This window comes from Bombus fervidus, chromosome 16 (genome assembly GCF_041682495.2).
Source record: "Bombus fervidus isolate BK054 chromosome 16, iyBomFerv1, whole genome shotgun sequence".
Lineage (NCBI taxonomy): Eukaryota > Metazoa > Arthropoda > Insecta > Hymenoptera > Apidae > Bombus > Bombus fervidus.
Window position 1 is genome coordinate 4,575,629 of NC_091532.1, and position 16,127 is coordinate 4,591,755.

Below are 16,127 nucleotides of genomic sequence, written 5' to 3' on the forward strand. Positions count from 1 at the left end.
TTCGAACAAGGCTACAAATTAATTTCTTTAAAAAATGTACCGATTTTAAAAAGCAAAAATGATTGGGTTGGCAACTAAGAGATTGCGGTTTTTGTCTTTACCAACTAATGACAAAACCCGCAATCGCTTAGTTGCCAACCCACTAGACACGAATATCGACTTTGTATCGCGAGAGAAGAAATTTTGTTCGCGTCTCGATTAAGGAACAGGCGAATGATCGAAGATTCAGGTCGTTGGGTTTCACAGTGCAAGCGCGATAGTCCGCGATCGCGAAGAAAATTGACGCTCTTTGGCTTTCAGCGCTTGCAACGATCGTTTAATCGGCCGCGTAAGCGACCAGGTAAATAGATGTCCTATCAGATTCCGTGTCACGAAAGCATGACACGCGAACACGTCTTGAATTAACACGTTACAAACTCAACAAACCGGGTGAGTGGCATTGATGGAAAACTTGGATCGAGACGATAAGCGAAAGCACGGAAGTACGCGCACATACGCGGCTATCTCCGCGCTTATTCCAATGGCACGTTGAGTAAAGATCTGAATCTTCGTATAAACAACGCCCAGTCGTTTGTATCCTCTTATCGATATTCCTATGGATTTGTTCAAATTGCTAAATAATTACCTACTCTAATATCTCAATTTGCTGTTCGTATCGTTCGTCTTCCTCTTTCCTCTGTTTAACGTGAAATAAATTCCAAAAGGTTTCATTCTTGCTATCCTTATCTTTGATTGTGATAGAAAAAGAGAGGAAGATGTTTCTTCTTCACATTTCTGTCCTCGTGAAAGCTGAAATTTGTTGATTTTGGAGATTTAAAAGTGGCAGCTTTTGGGGATTTGAGAACGGAGGAATTGAGAAATTCGAAAATCAAAGAGTTTCGCATATAGGATATTTGAGAGACAGAAAATTTGGATATTCAGGTACTCGAAAGTTTGACGGTTCGTAAGTTGGAAAAAGTCGTGAATTTGCTTGCTTTTGTAATTTGAGAAATTAAAAGTTGGAAAGTTGAAACGTATGAAAAATTCGAAAAGCACGGAAATTCGAGAATCAAAGGTGATGGAATTTTGTTTCATTATACTCGCGCGTATTATTCTGTTTATCGAGACGTGATAAATAAACGAAAGTATCAGGCGGTAGCAGCTAATACATCACTTCGCTTCGCGTAACAATCCATCAAGCGGGTGAAAAAAGAAACAGACGAGACGGTCTTATTGTCACGCGACTTGCAGACGCGTAAAACCCGCTGTTCCTGTCGAGCTTGATGACCGCTTTTATGAATGAACGTATACGTCTTCGTTCATTTTTCTTCTTTCATATACCTGTCTCGTCGCATCTAAAAGCGATTCGCTCCCTCGCACGCAGAAATTGATACTTTTAAAATTCTATTTAAAAATATTACGTGGACTGTCGATATCCTTTACACTCGAATATTTATTATTTCATAATTCGTTTGCCAATATTTTTAACAATTTCCCACTGTGTATTTTCCACTGAGACGAAGATCGTGAGAAAGTGACTGTTAGAGTATTAGGCGTACAAACGAATAATTGGAATTCTTTTTTTAAACATTGAAAAATTGGCGAGACGACAATTTGTTTAGTGAAAATTTCAACGTAATCTTAGAAAAATAATCGATCGATCAGCGTCGATAATGGTAACAGCAAAATGCCTACCCGTCACTGTATTCTTTGCGAGTTCCACGAAAAAAATGTTAAAAAAGCAGGCGAATCGATTCGATGGTTGGTACAAACCGAGATAAAATAAACCTTTTGAAAAGTCTGGATTATTCGTTTCTACGGCTAATATTTATCGTACGTAAAATTTTTAAGTAATAATTCTCGAACGCGGTTTAAACATTGGGATAAAATTGCAAAAAATACGAACCTAAAGTGGCGAGTAAAAAATTTAAAAGGTTTGCGATATAACGCAGAATATTGTAACGAGGCAAATAAAAGAAAAAAAGGTGAGAAAAAGGTGGGTAAGAAAGTTTGGAAAAAATGCAATTTAATATAAAATAGTCTGGCTAGCAGCGGATGAAAGAAAGGAAGCGTGTGGCTGTGTGCGCGCCGTCCCGAGATCATTAACGCGCGTATTTGAAACAGTAGACTACATATTTGCCGACGTTAGAACGAACTGGACATTTTTGCTTTCGATATGAAACACCCTTACGCTTACCCCTTTCCACTCGTGCCGCGAATCACATAATTGTACAGGCGCAGAAATGAAGTTTCCTTTCAGAAAGTGGATTATTAAAAGGTGCGAAATAACGCGAATGCTTGATGAAACTCGGCGAATATAGAAATTTGAAGAATTCAAAGATCTAGGATCTAATAGTTGGTTAATTTGAGGATTCGAAAATTGGAAAATTGGAAAGTTCAGTGATTTAAAAACTGTGGAATTTTTAGAAATTGAAAAATTAGGAAAATTGGGAAATTGGAAGTTGGAAATTGGAAAATGGAAAAGTTCAATCGCCTCAAAGTTGGAATGTTTGGAAATTGGAAGTGGGAAATTGGAAATTGAAAATTGGAAAATTGAAAAATTCAATCGCTTCAAAGCTGTAATGTTTGGAAATTGGAAAATTGAAAAATTCAATCGCCTCAAGGCTGGAATGCTTGGAAATTGGAAATTGGAAAATTGAAAAATACTATCGCTGCAAAGCTGCAATGTTTGGAAATTGGAAAATAGAAAAGTTCGATCGCTTCAAAGCTGGAACGTTTGGAAATTGGAAATTAGAAGTGGGAAATTGGAAAATTGAAAAATTCAATCGCTTCAAAGCTGTAATGTTTGGAAATTGGAAAATTGAAAAATTCAATCGCCTCAAGGCTGGAATGCTTGGAAATTGGAAATTGGAAAATTGAAAAATTCTATCGCTGTAAAGCTGCAATGTTTGGAAATTGAAAAATAGAAAAGTTCGATCGCTTCAAAGCTGGAACGTTTGGAAATTGGAAATTAGAAGTGGGAAATTGGAAAATTGAAAAATTCAATCGCTTCAAAGCTGTAATGTTTGGAAATTGGAAAATTGAAAAATTCAATCGCCTCAAGGCTGGAATGCTTGGAAATTGGAAATTGGAAAATTGAAAAATTCTATCGCTGTAAAGCTGCAATGTTTGGAAATTGGAAAATAGAAAAGTTCGATCGCTTCAAAGCTGGAACGTTTGGAAATTGGAAAGTAGAAGTGGGAAATTGGAAAATTGAAAAATTCAATCGCTTCAAAGCTGTAATGTTTGGAAATTGGAAAATTGAAACATTCAATCGCTTCAAGGCTGGAATGCTTGGAAATTGGAAATTGGAAAATTGAAAAATACTATCGCTGCAAAGCTGCAATGTTTGGAAATTGGAAAATAGAAAAGTTCGATCGATTCAAAGCTGGAACGTTTGGAAATTGGAAATTAGAAGTGGGAAATTGGAAAATTGAAAAATTCAATCGCTTCAAATCTGTAATGTTTGGAAATTGGAAAATTGAAAAATTCAATCGCCTCAAGGCTGGAATGCTTGGAAATTGGAAATTGGAAAATTGAAAAATTCTATCGCTGCAAAGCTGCAATGTTTGGAAATTGGAAAATAGAAAAGTTCGATCGCTTCAAAGCTGGAACGTTTGGAAATTGGAAATTAGAAGTGGGAAATTGGAAAATTGAAAAATTCAATCGCTTCAAAGCTGTAATGTTTGGAAATTGGAAAATTGAAACATTCAATCGCCTCAAAGCTGTGGAATGCTTGGAAATTGGAAATTGGAAAATTGAAAAATGAAGAAATTCGGTCGCTTCGAAGCTGGAGAATTCGACAACTGGATAATTTCGAAATTCGATAATCCGTAGAATAGAACGTGGAAGAATTCCGTTTGCCTGAAACCCGGGAATTGTGAAGATTCAACGATCGTCGAATCGGAAGATGAGAATTAGAAACTAAAAAATTCAAAAGTTAAAAAACGTAAGCCGCGAGAATCTGAATACATGAAGTCGAGGTCTACCGTATGCTTTTCGTGATCGTTTCCACGCATATATACAGCAACTAGCAAGTACTTGCATTATGCGCGAAAGAAGCGTGCGATTTATCGAGAAACGTATTCATTAAGGAAGAAAACAGGCACGAGTGTCGCTCGACCTCGTTACGGGTCGTGCAATTACGTTAGGACTCTCTTGCATTCTTGAAAATGTAGGAAATTGAAGGAACGAAGTGGAGGATGGGCGGAGCAGGTCGGAGAAGCCTCCATTAAATTCATCTTCGCCCCCGTAAAAAGCTCTTGTCTCCCTCGATACAATTTCCGTCGAAGCGTGCAGCCATTCGCAGTCACGGCCCGCTGAATTTCAAGTTTTAGTTTCTAAAAGAAAAACGAAGTGACCTATTTTTTCTGCCGAATCGGATACACCCTGGTGCCATCCCTTAATTAGTAACCGCGAAAACGTACCGCGTATTCTCCTGTTGAATACATTCACGCGTACCTACACGCTCGTAGAGATCGTGTGATTTTCGCGTAGTGGATATTACAAACGGAAATGAGTATCTGCTGTCTTTTGTACTTTGCTTCTCGAACAGGGAATGTTGATTTTTATTCCAAAACAATGGAGTTTTCTGTGAGAGGTTTTAGCCAGCAACTTCCATTGATGTCTCGGCTGCTTTTTGTATATTAAATTCTTCCGTTTAAAACGTACGTGCATGTGAACTTTTGCCTTTAATTTACAAAAAAAAAAAACGTTCATTTAAAGAGAAACCATTTACAAAAACATAGTGAAAAGAAATATTCCGGTTCTCATTTAGAACCAGGAAAAAAGTAAGCCAATCGCATTAATCGACAAGAGCCGAACTCTCCCCGCCGCTGAACGAACAGAGGCGACTCGCGGTCTGCTTCGTTTAACCGGTTAGCTGTTTCCGACGAGTATACTCGTCATGTAAAGCAAATAAAACAGTCATTTCATTGCAACTAATCCTACATTGTAACAACCACGCGTCACTCTGTGTCTGACGAGTATACTCGTCGTCGCTTACTTCTCGCCACACGTTTCAGGTACACAATTTTCAAAATTTTCTGAGAGGTGGCAACAGCTAACCGGTTAATTCTACTTTTTCGACATTTTTAACGCTACGAGATTAAGTACGCTTACATCCTCGAGACTAGGAGAATAATAGCCGAGGTGGAATGGCGAAAGGAGGAAACGAGGGCAAATGATGGACCCGCTCAAAGTCTATTCTCTCTCTTTCACCTCGAGTTAAGTGTAGTTAGCAGTGGAGAAGCGGTTTCGATTAGCCAGCTCGTTGAACCTATGCCTCGACGAGGCGACGATCGACGTCGCGACGCGGCGATGGTCCTGCGAGGATTCCATCCTATCTTCTCTTCCCTTCCCCCTCGTCCTCTCTTTCGTCCCTCTCCTATTCTCCACACTCTTTTAGACATTCCATTCCACTCCACAGACATTCTACGTCGCGTTCGTCCGGCGATGATCTACGACGACGCGAATCGTTCGACGCTGAAATCGGACGAAAGGCGACTGTTTCGCTGAAATTGACCTTCGTTTCTTCTCCCGTTAATATTTCCTCTTTCTCCTTATCTTTTCTTCCTTTCCCACTGCGTTTCGTTGCTGGAGACCTTGCTCGACCTATGGCCGAAGGAAATCGTTGCATCGATTATCGGATAAGCGTAGTTTACAGACGCGTGCGCGGCGCTACGAGAAAACCAGAGGAGAACAACGTGACAAGTAGTAGATTTTTCTAAAATTAATGCGACTGGAGCTGCGAGAGGTCCGCAACGATCGCGCTACTGCGATTCGATCGAATCCGCTCGACGAACGCGGAGCTTTTTGAAACACAACGCGAACTTTCTACGTTCCTGCGACGAAAGCATCGTTCAAACTGTTGCGCGTGCAATATCGTCGCCTCTAACCTCTTCGTCCTCTCGTTTGTTTTCAGACTTTCCTTCTGCGAAAAACAGGAGCAAAAGGAGAGCAGAGGCGGGACGAGAACAGCTGGGAATTCGAAAAGACGACGCAGAGAACGACTGTACCAACGTGTCGCAGGGTGAGTCGCGCAACGTAGCGTGCATTTTAAGGAATTCCTCGGACGAAAGCTTTTCTATCTTTCTCTCTCTTTCTCTCTTACACTCTGATTTACTGGTATACGTCGGAGAGAAAGACAGCGCTAACAAACTCGAGCGAAATTTCGCTTATGACATAGTTTTTCGCTGAAGCTACGTGTTTGCAGACGGCTTATTCCTCCCCGTCGTCCGTCTTTTGTAAACACGTTCCTCCCCGAATCCACTGACGCGGTTGCACACCCTCTTTCGGTTGCATAACGCGTGATTTTACAACAACCTTGCTTTATTTCGGCCCCAGGTTATCGACTCGAGTATTTCCATGCTTTTGCCTTTTTCTAAATACGATTGAAGATCGCTTTACAGAGAACGCGCGCACGTTGCAAAATCGAGAAGCTTCGATCTTTTTATTGGAAAATGTTCTACGTGCCAACGAGAATTGTAGTGGCACTCGACAGCAAACTTTCCAACGATTTCTGTCCCGTGGGCCGCGAAAATACTCCAACCGCTGAATACTTCGGTATGGAATTTAAGTGCAATTTTCCATTCTAAATATTCATTGACATCGATAATGCTTGAAGATGGTGTGGCAACGCGCTTTCCAAAAAAATACTAGCACAGTATAGAACCTCGTTTATCCGGACAGTTCGGATAACCGAGTTTGTTTCATTCGTTGCAACGATCTTTGGTTTCGCCATGCTAACGATGAACATTCAGTGTCATCATCTCGACGCTAACTGTTTAGAATTTTGAGTGGACAGGCCCATTCCCTTCTTTAGCAAATTCCGAATTACATGTCCTCTCTGAGCTGTAATCCTAATGACTCCGAGGTCAAGTAAAAAACCCCGGGAGAAGCCCAGCCGGAAAGGGACGATGGACAGGCGAAACCCAACGGCTAGTAGGGAGAATCAACAAAGTAGGAGGACAGTTCATCGTCAGACATCGTACCGTGCGGGTGAAATACTTCACTCTCAACAAGATCTTACCCACCGCCGTGTTCCTAACATCAAACGTTACTTTTATACAAGTGCAAATACAGTGCTAGATTACTCTAACACTCGACCTATTAAACCTCCTCCACCTTGAGCGTTAAGTCATTCGAGGTACGCGATATCGACCGATCGGTTTGACCCGACCGGTTGCTCTTTAGTCGAGAATTCGCAACACTAACAATAACTTGAATATCGACCAAGTTTCGACAACGAAATACCGAGCCAGGTATCCAAGTTGTCCGCTGAATAATTGCAAATCTCAAGAAGAATACTTCTCGCGTCTTGGACGTACCCAGCCATTGCGAAGATCTGGCGCGTACTCTGTTCGTGAATCAAATCGGAAAATGAACAACCGCCGAACAGATACGTAGTTGGTTATTCATGCGCACGACGTGTAACGGAAGCGGTTCTCGAATCATTGAAATCAGCAGAAGGCAGAACGTGCGATCGGTTTGCCAGCGTGTTCGTGGGATCCGGGCACATGTACACGGCGTATATCGGTACACGTAACGCGGACGAGGATCGCGCGAGATACGAACCGTGTGTGCTCGTGTCGTCTTTATTCCGCTGGCTCGGCTCGACGGGGCTGTGTATCTGAGTCTCCGCATCTAATAATAAACGGGTCGAGCATTGTTGGAAAATGGGTCGAACGCGACGGCATCTACCGATGTATCGAACGTATACCGAGACACGTCCATGTGTGTGCGCGTGTTCGTGCATGGATGCAAGAGATGCAGAGCAGACCGCTTGCATAATGTTACCACCCCGCCATCCTCGAGCTGTCCGAAGCGTGACACGTGCCGAAGCGAACGAATGCTTTCAGGAATCGACACAGTTTCGAACTTGGAGAGAACAAGTCGCGAATACGGTGTCTCCTGTGTATGCACGCTATCGCCCATAAATCACGAAACGCTTGGTACACTTACAACAGACATAAATTTCTCCATCTAACGTTTATTTCGAGTTTCGAATTGCACGAACGGAACGATATTAGAATTTCGATTATTAGCTCCGTATTTTGTAATGTATTGTATTATCCGTGAAGAAATTAATTTTATTCGCATGTGGCAACAAGATTGTCAGCTGCTTATCCAGCGTTGTATCATTTCACGTCTTTCGGGTGTAAGAGGCTCGATTAAATTAGGCTAAATTAGGTGGAGTCTTAAATTAGGTAAGTTGAGAGATCAAATATTGCCGGCAGGGTGTCGAGTGTCTAGGGTGTCGTGAAATACCGTGGAATGTAGTCTCGATAATTAATATTACATACTCGTGACAGGTAATTTCATGGAAATGTTGAAGTAGAAACGCGCGTGGTCTTAAACGAACCGCGTGAATTTGAGAAATTTAATTACACCGTTAAATCGATATCTGTTAATCGCAAGGAAAAGCAGATTGTATCGGTTGTTGTGCTTAAATTTTATTATAAAGCGTAAATGGGGTAGTTGTAATTCGAATTAAAAAAGGACGACAAATTTGTAATTTCCGCTCGAACGTTTCAATTTGCAATTCAATTTTTTGTTTGAAAGCTTCGATTTTTTAATTGCCAATTCTTTTTCAAGCCTTTGTTCGTTGGTTATCGGTTTCGTTTGATGATTCTGAGAGAAATATGTAACGTTAGGTTAATTTCATTTATTGCATCAAACGATACGTTCATGCGTTTAATTCTCTTGTTACAAATCAATCTAATTTATTAAATGCTTTAGTCCTGTACCGTCGGTATGCACAGTACTACGCGTTATGTCAACTTGCAACTACCGTGCATCCTTAGTTTACCGAACTTCCATTTCCTCGACAACCAAACTTGTCAAATTCTAATACAAACACCACTGTATACCGCGTTGTTGCGATTAATTAAAGTCGCAGAGCACTATGTAGGTTCCTTCAACTTGCCGCTACACTAAATCCCCAATTCATGAAATTTCAATTTTCTCCTGGAGACTGAACTTGTCAAACCCCAACGCACGTACTATCGCTTCGCCTCGATTAATTAAAATCACGCAGAACCACGTTCCGCCAATTTTCTACCACTGCGAATCCTCCGTTTATCAAATTTCGATTCTATCGCGGTAATTAAATTTCCTACGTTTCGATGCGTCTCTTACCTTATATCTAAATACATTGATAATATTTCCATGCATCCCTTTAATTCTCTCCTTCTCTGGATTCTCGATACGCGCAATTTTTATTTCACTTGCTTGAAATGCCACTACGAATCACCAGTTTGTTTTTCCTAAAAAGAATTCAACGTTTTCGTAGTAATTAACACTAGAATTATCACACCAGTTAAATCGACTGGTTTTTACAATTTTATTTAAAAATCCGTGTTATATTTCTTCCGCGATGATATAATGACTTTTGCGATATAATGTGTAAATAATATAATGAATTGTATTTTGTTTTTTATGTATTCAAACTGAAAATAATTTCGTATCGAGGCTACTTATACCAATACCAATGAAAATGACTGGTACTTGTCAAAGTGTAAAAGGGTCTTGCAATCTGTTTATCGAACCCCGATTAACCAGTTTCCTCGTTTTCTACAACTTGCCACGCGTTTTTCAAATTTTTACCGCGTATCATTCGATATGATAATATCAGTTATCAGGAAAATTCCGGATCGATCGCTAGATGCTAACACTAGAAACATCACAGCAGTCAAAATAACTGATTCTACAATTTTGTAAACCCTCGTTTAGTGATCATAATCCCAGATGGATTAATAATACCAAAATTGTACTACATAACATGAAATTCCTCCTGTAAGAAAGTAATGAATCAATAAATATAAAAATATTCCTGTTGACTATCGGTAGTTCTAGCGTTAAAGTTGCCAAATTTCGATAAATTTTACGTTCGTAACTCGTGATGCTCTACGTACCTTCGAAGAGGATAAAATCCTCGTTTAAACTCCAGTTTACCTCGCATTCCTCCCAGAATTTACATCGATCCGTAATTACACGTGGAAATCTATCGCATTTTCAACGATAGTAAATTTACCTAATCGTGTTGCGAGAAATATTATATTTCCTTTTTTTATAATACGTAAAGTTAAAAAGTTGGAATGCATAGAATTCAAAGAGACGTTTCTCATACCTTGAAACGCTACAAACTATAAATAGAGCATTGAAATTTTCATCTGCAAAATGAAACAAAGATTAAGTTGAATTTGATACGAGAAATTTCGTTAATTACATAGGAAAGAACCTCGCCGATTTCGAAGACCTTGAAACATATTGCCAAGCTCTTGGCCTTCGTTTTCGAGATATTCGCAAAGAAGCTTCGATCCTTTTTGTTTTTGCACCTTATTCTGGGATATACGCAAATGTCCACATTTTTACATAAATCAACCTAAACGTAAACTTCAATTATATCGATGCTAATCATCTTCGACATAAATTAGAAAAAATAAATCAACTGGCTATAGTTTGGATCAGACGAACATCGCTAACGCTGGACGTAATTTCCGTTTCGTTGGATTTTGTAAGTGTACGGTAAACTCTTAACTTATTAACGTCTAATTATTATTTATGCACGAGTACTGTACCACCAAACACGCTTCTGCGTACAACTGAAGAACTAAGAACGTTCGTGGTTATTATTAGGTTACGTGTGAGCGACGTGTATACATATTTGCTGACCCTAATTATTAGCGTGTACATGACGAGCAGACCGATAAGACATATTGCGACATTTCCTCTGTCAATAGATTCATTGAAAGTTATTTCACGCTGGCATTACCATTAGACGGCCGGATACTGTAACTCATTCATTTTTCTGTTTTATTAACATTAACCAGGTAGCTGTTGTTGACGAGTGCACTGCGTGAAAAGTAGTTAGAATTTGCTGTTTAAATTGCAATTTAGTAATTGCAGTGGCAGAATTAAAAGATAAAACGATCATTGCTCCTCTTCATTATATATTATAACAGCTATGCGTACTCTACGTTCGACGAGTATACTCGTCGATGCTTACTTCTTACGACACGTTTCAGGCACACGCTTTTCAAAATTTTCCAAAACAGCTAACCGATTAAGGCTGATCGTCTCTCGTCAACGAGTTAACTTTACGTTAGACAATATGAAAATGCGCCTGAATAAAGCGCGGTCCTAGCACAATAAATTGCATCCAAGCTTTCTATCTAATATCTAAAGAAACTACGTCCGAGCGGCGGTAAAAGGCGCAGGAAAGTTCGGAACGTTGACTTGCACGCCGTATTTCGAGGTCATCGAGATCATTCAGGTGTCCCGTTTGGAGCGGATCGCGCAATTATCTGCTAAACTACTGCTTATCGGAAAAACACCATTCTAACCGAAACTTACTTCGCTTCGAGAGGAACATCTTGCGATGATGTCAAAGCTAGTCCAAGCGAACGTGTCTTCGAGACTTCAAGGCGACCATCATTTTTTTCTTTTTTAATGGAATTACATCTTTTTATTCGAACGACCGCGCGCTCATTCCGCGACCAATTCACCGACCCAAATATGCTGGCGTTCCAAGGTCGTTTATCGCCTTTGAAAACTTCCCTTGGTCGGATCACGCTAGGTCTAATCTTCCCTATAATCTCGCTCGTCCTTTCACGTAAATAGTCCACTCGAATACGCGTTCCTCTCTGTTTTACCTTTCCCGCTACGAATTCCAACCCCTAAAAACGTACTCGTGACGTTTCTCTCTCTCGATCCGGCCTGGCGACAAAATCACGTCGACCACGGCGATCGTCGAGAAGGGGAGCGACCTGGTGGATGGAGCAGCCAGTGGCGAGGGTAACCGTTTCGTTGAAAGCCACAAATCCAAGTGTCGCGCGTGGGCGACGCGATAAATTTGATCGCGAGGGGCGGCTGCTAAAGATCGGCCAGCCCGGTTTCGATAATATAGGTGGGAGCCACCGCAAATCCAACTGCACGGCGAAACTGTCGCGATAAATCCACGTTTATCTGTTCTATAAGGGACAATCAGTCGAGGAAGACAGTGAAATAGGAAACGACCGGCGGTTTCTCGCCTTTGAACCACTTTAATAACTTCATTCTCGTATTCTCGATTAAACGGACGAGAACGAACGAACGAGTGGGAATAATCCGCGAGAAAGACCGGTGATAAAAGAATAATAAGAATGGCCGATAGTGTACAGCATATATTAGGTTGTCCGGAAAGTGTCTTTCTTTCGTAAACGTGTCTTTTGCAACAGTGCTCCTTCATATTAATATTATGGCTTTTTTAATATCAAATTCCTCCGATTTATTTTGATAAATTTTCGACTGCTTTTATGTGTTACGGTACTCCTGCAATATTTTACAATTTTCCGGATGGTAATTATTTTAAGAATATTCAAAATATAAGAAGTTGCTGTACCGAGAACATATTGGTTGTTCGGGAAGTGTCTTCCTTTCGCAAACGTGTCTTTTACAACAGTGCTCCTTCATATTAATATTAAATTCCCCCAATTTATTTTGATAAATTTTCGACTGCTTTTATTTGTTACGGCACTCCTGCAATATTTTACAATTTTCCGGATGGTAATTGTTTTAAGAATATTCAAAATATAAGAAGTTGCTGTACCGAGAACATATTGGTTGTTCGGGAAGTGTCTTCCTTTCGCAAACGTGTCTTTTGCAACAGTGCTCCTTCATGTTAATATTATTGCTCTTTTAATATTAAATTCTCCCAATTTATTTTGATAGATTTTCGACTGCTTTTATTTGTTACGGCACTCCTGCAATATTTTACAATTTTCCGGATGGTAATTGTTTCAAGAACATTTAAGATATAAGAAGTCGCTGTACCGAGAACATATTGGTTGTCCGGAAAGTGTCTTTCTTTCGCAAACGTGTCTTTTACAACAGTACACCTTCGTACAAACGTGAAACCAAGTGTGTGAAATGTCGCGGTGTTTATCTGAATAGAACAAAACAGATAGTACGTAATTCGACAAAATAATATAAAACGAAAAACATTGTGCGTCTATTATTTCCTCATAAAACGATAGAAACTTTTCGAACAGCGTAATGGTGGATTATAACGGTGAGAGGTTGCATGGTAATAAATTTCCGGTATAATTGTTTCGTTTCTCTCTCCTATTCTTTTTTTATTTTCGGTGGGCGGTTTCCTTTCCGCAAGATTTATCGCGCCACAGTGACGTCAGATTTTCTCGTCGTTAACTCAAAGGATAAAATGAGAAATATACGAGTCTCGTAGAGACAATGCCGATCGTTATTTCATCGATTGTTCGATCTCGTCACATAAGTAGATAAGGTACATCGTTAATGTTCGATTCTCAAGAAACAAGCGACTCGTTTCCATGAGTTCGCTCGACTCGAAATTAAAATTCTACGTTCGTCTAACTTTATGCAAATTCTTATATCGTCCGATTGATCAATTTCTCGATCTTTGTTAGTAGAAGAATTTACGTAATGTTAGACGAAAGAAATAACAACGAACGTTAGCGTTAACAAATTTCTCTCGCTGCTCAACTTGAGGACAGATTATTCAAAGTGGTTGACGAAATTATTCGTTTTATCATATTTCGGTAAACCTTCGTACTTGGTGCATTGCTAATTTCTACGTGCATTCTCAGATTTGTTTTAGACTTGCTCGATATGGTGATGACCGAACCGCGGATTTTTACTCAATTTCGCACGTTAATAAACATACGAAATAGCCAAAGAAAGGAAGAATCCGCGCAAAGATTTATTTCATCCATTAAACGTTACAACAAGTACACTTCATTTTGCACTCCGTCCATATTTCTGCGTGTTACGGTGCGTGATGTGGCGTGTAATTACAGCGCTAATGAAGCTTCTCATGAAGTTTCGTGTGATTTTGTCAAATCATTGTTCGTTATATCGTTTATAATGTATACATAAAAATCGTCTGCTTATGCAAATACTTTCGCGAGCCACTGTGTGTCACGTAATTCAGCCTGAGATTGAACGTAGTCGAACTTTTTTCTAACGCAATTGCTTAACTTCCAAGTCGTAAAATTTCGCAACGACGCCTACGCGAGACACAACCGTATACACAAGAAGAGAAAAGAGAAGAGGGAGGAGGAGGGAAGGAGTTGGAAGTAAACGACACATCTGTTACAAACTCCCAGGTCGTTTCCTTGACTTAAATTTCGACTAAGAAACGGAGGCAAGAATTTGAAACTGTGCCCAGTCTCACTGGATGCTGACCTCGTTCGTCACTGCATAAGTTACACGCGAAACACAGTTGGTCAAATACTCTCTGCCTTTGCTGCTTCCGTGTACTCTGTGCACGATGAATCCTGACGAGCAAGAAAATTGCTTTTTAGTAAGTTTGGTAACTGCACGAAGGATATAATCCCTAAAGACGCAATCTGTGCCGTTGGTGGAACGGACAGCTGGCTAACACTTGCCACGTACCACTACGTGACCATCGTTCCGCCATTAATGGAAGAAAAGGAAAGCTACGTTACTTATTTCTCGTCTGTGTGGTGAAAAATCGTCGGTCGTTTCGTGATCGACCGATAGAGAAACACGTGTCACGTAGTCGTGCGTTGTCTTTTCATGGGATTATATGGGAACGTGATATTACGGACGAAAACGTAACAGCGTTGCACGCTTGTCGAAAGTCAGGTGAACGCGAAACTGTCATTCCACCGGCAATGTTCCCTCGTATCTTGTATCGTCGATTTTTAAAGTTTTTTTATCGACTATTTGTTTAAATTTTTACAATTTGTCCAGAAGGACATTTGGTAAAATATTATGGCTTAAAGGTTCCATCTTCCAGGTTGCCTATTGCATCTCTATTGCGAGGTCTGCGGGATGCTTCCTCTTCGGTCTTCTTTCTATTACGGTTTTGTTTGTTTCAGCAACCAGCTGGTTTGGGTGTGCTGCAAGTCTTTCTTTATACTTTTTTGCGTATCTAGCGATTTCCTCTTTGACTGTTGGAATTTTTAGATCTTTTCGTAGGTCTTCATTTCTGACGTATCATGGAGCGTTAACTATTGTCCTTAAAATTTTTGCTTGCTCTATTTCTATTTTGCTTATGTGACTCGTTGCTGCCGTCCCCCATAGTGGGACTCCGTATGTCCAGATTGGTTTGATTATTGTTTTGTATATATTTAGTTTATTCATTATGCTTAATTTAGATTTTCTATTGATTAACCAGTACATCTGCTTCCTTTTTGCGCTTATTCTGTTTATTATTGATTTTATATGGTGCTTCCATGTAATATTTTTTTTTTTTTAAAGTAACATCGAACAGTAATTTGAAGAATTAGAAGCAACGTTAATACTAAGATGATCAATAGCAAGCACCGTACAACGGGTCGGAGCATCGTTAGCAGAGATTTCATTAGCGCTGCAACGAGCAGCGTCTTGACTGCATGAAAATTTGAAAGCAATCGGACGACGTGTGCGGAAGTCGTTCGCCGCAAGTGTACATTTACGACCATTAAGTTGTTCTAACTCTAAAATGAACAAAAATTTCATTGCTCGCTACATCCAGCGATTCAAATGTTCTTCTACTCGACTCTCAATTTCCTGTCCGCGTACAAACGTTGTAAAAACAGTAGTCCACTTGCGAACGGTGCTTATCCAATGTATTAGGTTGTCCGGAAAGTGTCCTTCTTCCGCACACGTGTTTTTTACAACAGCGCAGCTTCGTACAAACGTGAAACAAAATCTGTGAAATGTCGCGGTGTTTATCTCGACAGAACAAAACGCATCGTACGTAATTCGTACTAAAAGCAACCTAATGTTAAGTTGTCCGAAAAGTTTCTTTAGTTTCGTAAGGAAATAATAGCTGCACGATATTTTTTCCGTTTCTATTATTTTATCGAACTATGTACGATCCATTTTCTAGTAACAGAGCGAAAACAATGTAAAAGAAACAATGTTGCGCATCTATTATCTCCTTATAAATATATAATATTGTTTGTAAATAAATATATTGTTTTCCCTCTATCACTATAAAATGGATCATACATAGTTCGATAAAATAATAGAAAAGGAAAAAACATTGTGCATTATTTCCTTATAAAACGAAAGAAACTTTTCCTACAACCTATATATTTATTTATTTATCCCAAAAATGTGACCTAACTAAAATAAATGAATTACTAACTCTACTTGAAGCAACTAAGATACCCAACATG

At 39.8% G+C, this 16,127-nt stretch overlaps 1 protein-coding gene across 6 annotated transcripts in view; it reads left to right on the forward strand.

Moving 5' to 3' along the window:
* Window positions 1–16,127, forward strand: part of LOC139995386 (uncharacterized) — a 223,228-nt gene that overhangs the window by 141,486 nt on the left and 65,615 nt on the right. For all 6 annotated transcript variants that reach the window (XM_072018791.1, XM_072018792.1, XM_072018787.1 and 3 more), the window contains one exon: window positions 5,903–6,010. The gene's annotated coding sequence lies outside the window, so the exon portion shown is untranslated. The remainder of the gene's footprint in view (window positions 1–5,902; window positions 6,011–16,127) is intronic.